The sequence below is a fragment of the Narcine bancroftii genome, unplaced genomic scaffold (genome assembly GCF_036971445.1).
Source record: "Narcine bancroftii isolate sNarBan1 unplaced genomic scaffold, sNarBan1.hap1 Scaffold_305, whole genome shotgun sequence".
Lineage (NCBI taxonomy): Eukaryota > Metazoa > Chordata > Chondrichthyes > Torpediniformes > Narcinidae > Narcine > Narcine bancroftii.
In genome coordinates, this window is record NW_027212042.1 from 112961 (window position 1) to 122116 (window position 9156).

Genomic DNA, 9156 nt, shown 5'->3' on the forward strand with positions numbered 1-9156 from the left:
CATCTGCTCAACATTTGGAAGAAGATTCATGTAGAAAGGAATAAAACAAATTACCAACTACCAAAACTAATACTGGCGCAAAATCAACTAATCCCTTTCACAATAGATAACCTTTCCTTCAGAGAATGGGAGAGAAAAGGGATCAAAAGAATAGAAAATTGTTTTTCAGGAAATAAATTATTAACCTTCGAACAAATGAGGGATAAATATAATATAACTCACGATATTGTTGGCATACTACCAACTGAGATCCTACTTGAAGGACAAATTGGGAAGCAGTCTGAGGTTACCAGAGGGAAGTAACTTTGAATATGTGATTACAAATACAATGATAATCAAAAGATTTATAACAAATATGTATATTAAACTGCAAGAAAAGGAGAATGAGGAAACAAATGGTAAAACTAAACAAAAATGGGAACAAGATTTAAATATAAAGATAAAGAAGGAAACATGGGAGAAGCTATGCTCCGGAACCATGAGAAATACAATAAACACGAGGTTACGTATGATACAATATAACTGGATACACAGGCTATACATCACACCTCAAAAGTTAAATAAATGGGACCCAACAGTATCTGACAGATGTTTTCACTGTAAAAAGGAAATGGGAACAACAATTCATGCAATTTGGACGTGTGAGAAAGTGTAAAATTTTTGGGAAGATCTAAACCAGATATTAAATAAAATCACAAAAAGCAATATACCAAAAAACCCAGAGATCTTCCTCCTAAGTAATATAAGAAATAAAGAACTTGGACTCGATTTGGATGGAGCACAAAAAAGATTTGTTATGATAGCCCTAGCTGTAGCAAAAAAATGTATAATGTCAGCCTGGAAATTAGAAGACAACTTGAGAATACAACAATGGTATATAGAAATGAATAAATGTATTCCATTAGAAAAAATAACATATAATTTAAGAAATAACATTACAATATTCGAACAAATATGGGAGCCATACATGAAACACAATAGAGAAATCTTACCATGGACAGCTACCATCTAAAATGACAGAAGGAGAAGACAACGAAAAGAACTGACTCCGTAAAATTTCTTGTTTGTTTTTGTTGAGTGACAACATTGTTTAACGGGTTTAATGAATCTTATAGTTTGAACTTTAAATAAATGGGAAAGGGAGTGAGGGAGGGAGGGAAGGGAGGGGGGAAAAAGGGGGAGAAAACAACACTGTATATATTTAAGAAGAAAAATGTCTGTATGTATCTTGGTCAGTATGGTTTATAGTGTGAAAAATAAAAAAATTTAAAAAAAAAGGTTTAAAGGCAAGGTTAGCAGACAGAGGGTTTTCAAGGGAGGTTGGGGATTGGGTTCGGAAGAAGAGAGAGGTGTAGAACAGGTAGAGGCAACACAGCAAATGAGGTACTTGAGTATAATAAAAAATGCAAGAAAAAGCTCGAGAAAGAAATCAGGAAGGGTAAAAGAAGACATGAGGCTGGCAACAACATGAAGGAAAATCCTAAGGTTTTCTACAGGTATATTAAGAACAAAAGGATAGTGTGGTGCACTGTTAGACAGAATCAGACACACACAAAGATAAAGACTGTACAACAGGCTTTAATCCACAAAGACTTCCACAGAGCCAGGCTGGCTGTGGCGGCAGCAACTCTGAGTGAGGCCTCGGGAGGCAGGTGCAGGTTTATATCCCGGAGGGTGATTGATACCTGACCGGGTGGGGCTTGATCAGGCCTACTGATTGACAGCCAGCCAGGTGTAGCCCTGTCCTCTTACACTCTTACACTCCTGCAGGTACAGAGGTTGCTCCCTGCAGTATCTGTGGACCACCACAGATAGTAAGAGACAAAATTGGTCCCCTTGAAGATCAGAGCGGTCGGCTTTGAATGGAGCCAAGAGATGGGGAGATTTTAAATGTTTTTTTCATCAGTATTCACTCAGGAAAAGGGCACAGAGGTTTGGGAAGTCAGACAAACAAGCAGTGATGTCATGGACCCTGTACAGATTAAAGAGGAGGAAGTGCTCGCTGTCTTTTTTTTTTAAATTTTTTATTTTTCACACCATAAATCACAATAGCCATGATATACACTTTTTCTTTTCCACACATTTACAGTGACTTTTTCTCCCTCCCCCCTCCCTCCTCCCAAACCACCCCCCCACCCCCCCCCCCCTCTCATCCATTTTAGGTATACAATCTAGGTTGCATTAATTCAGTCAGACAATGTTGTCATTCAACAAAAATACACCAGAAATTCTACTGAGTCCATTCTTTTCTTTTCTTCTCCTTCCATCAACTTAGGTAATGTTTGTTCCCGGTAGGTTTTCGCTATTGTATTTAATGTAAGGCTCCCATACTTGTTCGAATATTTCAATATTATTTCTTAAACTATATGTTATTTTTTCTAATGGAATACATTTATTCATTTCTATATACCATTGTTGTATTTTCAAATTATCTTCCAATTTCCAGGTTGACATAATACATTTTTTTGCTACGGCTAGGGCTATCTTGACAAATCTTTTTTGTGCATCTTCCAAGTCAATTCCAAATTCTTTATTTTTTATGTTACTTAGGAGAAAGATCTCTGGATTCTTTGGTATATTGTTTTCTGTTATTTTATTTAATATCTGATTGAGATCATCCCAAAATTTTTCTACTCTCTCACATGTCCAGATTGCATGAATTGTTGTTCCCCTTTCTTTTTTACATCGAAAACATCTATCAGATACTGTTGGGTCCCATTTATTTAACTTTTGCGGTGTAATGTATAGTCTGTGTAACCAATTATATTGTATCATACGCAGCCTCGTATTTATTGTATTTCTCATCGTTCCAGAACATAATTTCTCCCATGTTTCCTTTTTTATCTTTATATTTAAATCTTGTTCCCATTTTTGTTTAGTTTTACCATTTGTTTCCTCATTCTCCTTTTCTTGCAGTTTGATATACATATTTGTTATAAATCTTTTGATTAACATTGTATCTGTAATCACATATTCAAGGTTACTTCCCTCTGGTAAACTCAAATTGCTTCCTAATTTATCTTTCAAGTAGGATCTCAGTTGGTAATATGCCAGCGCTGTATCTCCAGTTATATTGTACTTATCTCTCATTTGTTCAAAGGATAAGAATCTACTTCCTGAAAAACAATTTTCTATTCTTTTAATCCCTTTTTTTTCCCCATTTTCTAAAGGAAAGGTTGTCTATTGTAAAAGGGAGTAGCTTATTTTGCGTCAATATTAGTTTTGGTATTTGATAATTTATTTTATTTCTTTCTACATGAATCTTCTTCCATATATTGAGGAGATGGTGTAATACTGGAGAAGTTCTATGTTGTACCAATTTTTCGTCCCATTTATATAATATGTGTTCAGGTATCTTTTCCCCTATTTTATCTAATTCTAGTCTTGTCCAGTCTGGTTTTTCCCTTGTTTGATAAAAATCTGATAGGTACCTTAATTGTGCGGCTCTATAATAATTTTTGAAGTTTGGCAATTGTAAGCCTCCTTGTTTATACCATTCTGTTAATTTATCTAGTGCTATCCTCGGTTTCCCCCCTCTCCATAAAAATCTCCTTATTATTTTCTTTAACTCTTTGAAGAATTTTTCTGTCAGTTGTATTGGCAATGCCTGAAATAAGTATAGTATCCTTGGAAAAATGTTCATTTTAATACAGTTTATCCTTCCTATCAGTATTAGTGGTAGCTCTTTCCAATGCTCTAAATCGTCCTGTAATTTTTTCATTAGTGGATTGTAATTGAGTTTATATAATTGGCCTAGATTTTTGTTTATTTGCACACCTAGGTATCTTATTGCCTGCATTTGCCATCTGAATGGGGATTCCTCCTTAAATTTTGAGAAATCCGCGTTATTCATAGGCATTGCTTCACTTTTATTTACGTTTATCTTGTATCCCGACACTTCTCCATATTCCTTCAATTTCTTATATAGTTCTCACATCATCCGCAAATAGACTGATTTTATATTCCCTGTCTTTTATTTTTATTCCTTTTATATTATTATCTATTCTTATCGATTCTGCTAGTGGTTCTATAGCTAGCGCAAACAATAATGGTGATAGTGGGCATCCCTGCCGCGTTGACCTGCTTAAGTTAAATTGCTTTGATACATGTCCATTTACTGTCACTTTCGCTAACGGTCCCTCATATAATGCTTTAATCCAATTAATATACTTCTCCGGTAAACTGAATTTTTGCAATACTTTGAACAAGTAATTCCATTCTACTCTGTCGAAGGCCTTCTCTGCGTCTAAAGCAACTGCTACTGCAGGTGCTTTATTTCCTTCTACTGCATGAATTAAGTTAATAAATTTACAAATATTGTCTGTTGTGCGTCTTTTTTTGATAAATCCAGTTTGGTCTAAATTTACCATTTTCGGTACCTGTTCTGCTAATCTGTTCGCTAATAGTTTAGCTATTATCTTATAATCTGTGTTTAGCAGAGATATTGGTCTATATGACGCTGGTGAGAGTGGATCTTTCCCTTGTTTTAGTATCACTGTAATTATTGCTGTTTTACATGAATCTGGTAAGTTTTGTGTCTCATCAATCTGGTTGATTACATCCAGGAGGGGCGGTATTATTAGATCTTTAAATGTTTTGTAGAATTCTATTGGGAGTCCATCCTCTTCTGGTGTCTTATTATTTGGTAAATTTTTTATTATCTCTTGTATTTCTACTGTTCCAAATGGTTCTGTTAATTTATTTTGTTCCTCTATTTGTAGTTTTGATAGTTCAATTTTAGTCAAAAATTCATCTATTTTCCCTTCTTTCCCTTCGTTTTCAGTTCGGTATAATTGTTCATAGAATTCTCTGAAGTTTTCCTTAATTTCTTTTGGATTATATGTAATTTGTTTGTCTTTTTTCCTTGTGGCCAATACCATTTTCTTAGGTTGCTCTGTCTTAAGCTGCCATGCTAAGATTTTGTGTGTTTTTTCACCTAGTTCATAATATTTCTGTTTTGTCTTCATTATATTCTTCTCCACCTTATATGTTTGTAATGTTTCATATTTTATATTTTTATCCGCCAATTCTCTTCTTTTGGTTGTATCTTCCTTTATTGCTAATTTTTTTTCTATGTTTACTATTTCCCTTTCCAACTGCTCTGTTTCCTGATTATAGTCCTTCTTCATCTTGGTTGCATAACTTATTATTTGTCCTCTAATGAATGCTTTCATTGCGTCCCATAGTATAAACTTATCTTCCACTGATTCCGTATTTACTTCAAAGTACATTTTTAATTGTTTTTCAATAAATTCTCTAAAATCCTGTCTTTTAAGTAGCATGGGGTTTAATCTCCATCTATACATTCTTGGAGGGATGTCCTCTAGCTCTATTGCCAATAACAGGGGTGAGTGGTCCGATAATAGTCTAGCTTTATATTCCGTTTTCCTAACTCTCCCTTGAATGTGGGCTGATAACAGGAATAGGTCTATCCTTGAGTATGTTTTATGTCTAGTCGAGTAGTATGAGTATTCCTTTTCTTTTGGGTTTTGTTTCCTCCATGTGTCCACAAGTTTCATTTCTTGCATTGATTTAATTATAAATTTGGTTACTTTGTTCTTCCTGTTAATTTTTTTCCCCGTTTTATCCATATTTGGATCCAAATTCAGATTGAAATCCCCTCCTATTAGTATGTTCCCTTGCGTATTAGCTACCTTCAAAAAGATATCTTGCATAAACTTTTGATCTTCTTCGTTAGGTGAATATATATTAAGTAGATTCCAAAGCTCCGAATATATCTGACATTTTATCATAACATATCTCCCTGCTGGATCTATTATTTCCTCTTCTATTTTAAATGGCACATTTTTGCTAATTAATATAGCCACTCCTCTTGCTTTTGAATTATACGATGCTGCTGTTACATGTCCTACCCAATCTCTCTTTAATTTCTTGTGCTCCAATTCAGTTAAGTGTGTTTCTTGGACAAATGCTATATCTATTTTTTCCTTTTTCAGTAAATTTAGTAGTTACTTCCTTTTAATTTGGTTATGTATTCCATTAATATTTAGAGTCATATAGTTCAGAGTAGCCATTTTATATTTTGTTTATCTTCTCTTTCCGTTTTTCCATCATTACCTTTCCTCCTTTTCCATTTCTGTTTTCTTATTTTCAACTCTTTACCAGACAACATTCCTACAACATCCAACATTTTCCTTATTCTCCTATTTCTATCTTCTTTATCCCCAATCTCCCCTTCCCCTCCTGAGTTGTCCTTTATCCCTTGTCGGACAACCACATCTCCCCTCTCCATTTGGATTTGCGAATCCACTCGCAAGCGTCAACTGATTTTGCAGTGACCGCTATTTCCCCCCACCCCGCCTCCCCCAGAAAAGATTTCACTTTTCATATGTCACAAAGGTCACTCTTTTAATTCCCTCCTTATTCTCTCTATTCCATTACCTTCCCTTATTAATTCTTGTCTATACTATCTATGTTTTCCTCTAATTACAGATACTTTCACGTATGCCCATTGTCTCTATTCCCTCTTATACCTCGTTACCCGCATACATATCAATCGTGGTCATTTTTACCCTCATTACCCGTCTTCATCCCTCAGTCTATTTTTGTCTTTACCCACATACATATCAATCGTGATCATTTTTGCTCTCATTACCCGTCTTCATCCCTCAGTCTATTTTTGTAATTGTTCTGCAAATTTTCGTGCTTCTTCTGGATCCGAGAATAGTCTGTTTTGTTGTCGTGGAATAAATATATTCAATACCGCAGGATGCTTCAGTGTAAATTTATATCCTTTCTTCCATAAAATCGCTTTTGCTGTATTGAACTCTTTTCTCTTCTTTAGGAGTTCAAAACTTATATCTGGATAAATGAAGATTTTTTGCCCTTTATACTCCAGTGGTTTGTTGCCCTCTCTTACTTTTTCCATTGTCTTCTCCAGCACCTTTTCTCTTGTAGTATATCTTAGGAATTTTACTACAATAGATCTTGGTTTTTGTTGTGGTTGTGGTTTAGGGGCCAATGCTCTATGTGCCCTTTCTATTTCCATTTCTTGCTGTAGTTCTGGACATCCTAGGGCCTTAGGGATCCATTCTTTTATAAACTCCCTCATATTCTTGCCTTCTTCATCTTCCTTAAGGCCCACTATCTTTATGTTATTTCTTCTGTTATAATTTTCCATTATATCTATTTTTTGGGCTAGTAATTCTTGTGTCTCTTTAGTTTTTTTATTAGATTCCTCCAATTTCTTTTTTAAGTCTTCTACCTCCATTTCTGCTGCTACTGCCCGTTCTTCCATCTTGTCCATTTTTTTCCCCATTTCTGTTAAGGTCATATCCATTTTATTTATTTTCTTTTCTGTGTTGTTTATTCTTCTTCTTAAATCATTGAATTCCTGTGTTTGCCATTCTTTAAATGACTCCATGTATCCTCTAACAAGAGCAAGTATATCCTTTACCTTGCCTTTCCCTTTATCTATTTCACTGTATTCTTCCTCTTCTTCTTCCTCTGGGTTGGCCATCTGTTGTTTCTTTGGTGCCCTTTCCTCCTCTTCTTTCTTGTTTCCATTGTCTTCTGTGGTCTCTTCTTGCTGCAGGTGTTCTGCAGCTGTCGTTGCCGGCTGTGGAGATCGACTCCCCAGCTGGTCCCCCCTCCCGTCGGTGTGTTTTTTTTCATGCGCATCGCGCATGCGCGACTCCTCGCGCATGCGCGGTTGCGCACTTTTACTCGGCTCTGTGAGCCATTGTTGTAGTTCTTTTTCTACCGACCTGAGGTAGTGGGGTCCTCTCTCCACAGCGGGCCTCTTCGGACTGGTAAGGCCTTCACCTTTTTCCTCCGTTGTCTTCTCTTCCTCTCTTCTTTCCGTTGATTTTGATTTTTCTCCTTTTGTCTCCATCTTCTTTCCACCTTTATACTCACTTTTCTTTAACTTGTATTTCTGTGCCTTTGTATTTTCTCTTGTTTTTCCCGACTTTTCTGGAGAGGGCTGGAGTTCACCGTCCGGCCACTACTCCATCACGTGACTCCCCCCCTAAGTGCTCGCTGTCTGAAAGCAAATAAGAGTGGATAAATCCCCAGGGCCTGACATGATATTCCCTTGAACCTTGAGGGAGGCAAATGTGGAAATTTCAGGGGCTCTGGCAGAAATATTTAATACTTCCTTAGCCATGGGTGAGGTGCCGGAGGATTTGAGGGGAGCTCATGTTATTCCATTGTTTAAAAAAGCATCCAAAATTAATCCATGAACTTATAGGCTGGTGAGCCTGACATTGGTAGTAGGAAGGGAGACGCAGACAGAGGGAACAGAGAAGCCAGAGAGAAGTGGTGGATGATGCTTCTCAGACTGGAGGCCTGTGACTAGTGGTGGTGCCTCAGGAATCGGTGCTGGGACCATTGTTGTTTGCCATCTATATCATGATCTGGATGATAATGTGGTCAATTGGATCAGCAAGTTTGCAGATGACACTAAGATTGGAGACATTGTAGACAGTGAGGAAGGTTTTAAAAGCTTGCAGAGGGATCTGGACCAGCTGGAGAAATGGGCTGAAAAATGGCCAAAATGCAGACAAGTGTGAGGTGTTGCATTTTGGAAAGACAAACCAAGAAAGGACGTACACAGTGAATGATCGGGCACTGAGGAGTGCGGGAGAACAGAGGGATCTGGGAATACAGATACACAATTCCCGGAAAGTGGCGTCACAGGTGGACAGGGTTGTAAAGAGAGCTTTTGGCATCTTGGCCTCATAAATCAAAGTATTGAGTACAGGAATTGGGATGTTATGGTGAAGTTGTACAAGAAGTTGGTGAGGCCAAATTTGGAGGATTGTGTACAGTTTTGGTCACCGAACTACAGGAAGGATCTCAATAAGATAGAAAGAGCAGAGAAGATTTACTAGGATGTTGCCCGGACTTCAGGAACTGAGTTACAGGGAAAGGTTAGGACTTTATTCCCTGGAGCGTAGAAGAATGAGAGGAGATTTCATAGAGGTTTATAAGATTATGAGGGGGATAGACAGAGTAAAAGTAGATCGGCTTTTCCCACTGAGATTGGAGGAGATAAATGCGAGTGGTCATCATTTTAAGCTGAAACAGGAAAGGTTTAGGGGGAACATCATGGGCAAATTCTTCACTCAGAGTGGGTGGGAGTGTGGAAGGGGGTGGACTTGATCTTGAGCATTAAGAATAAATTGGATAGAT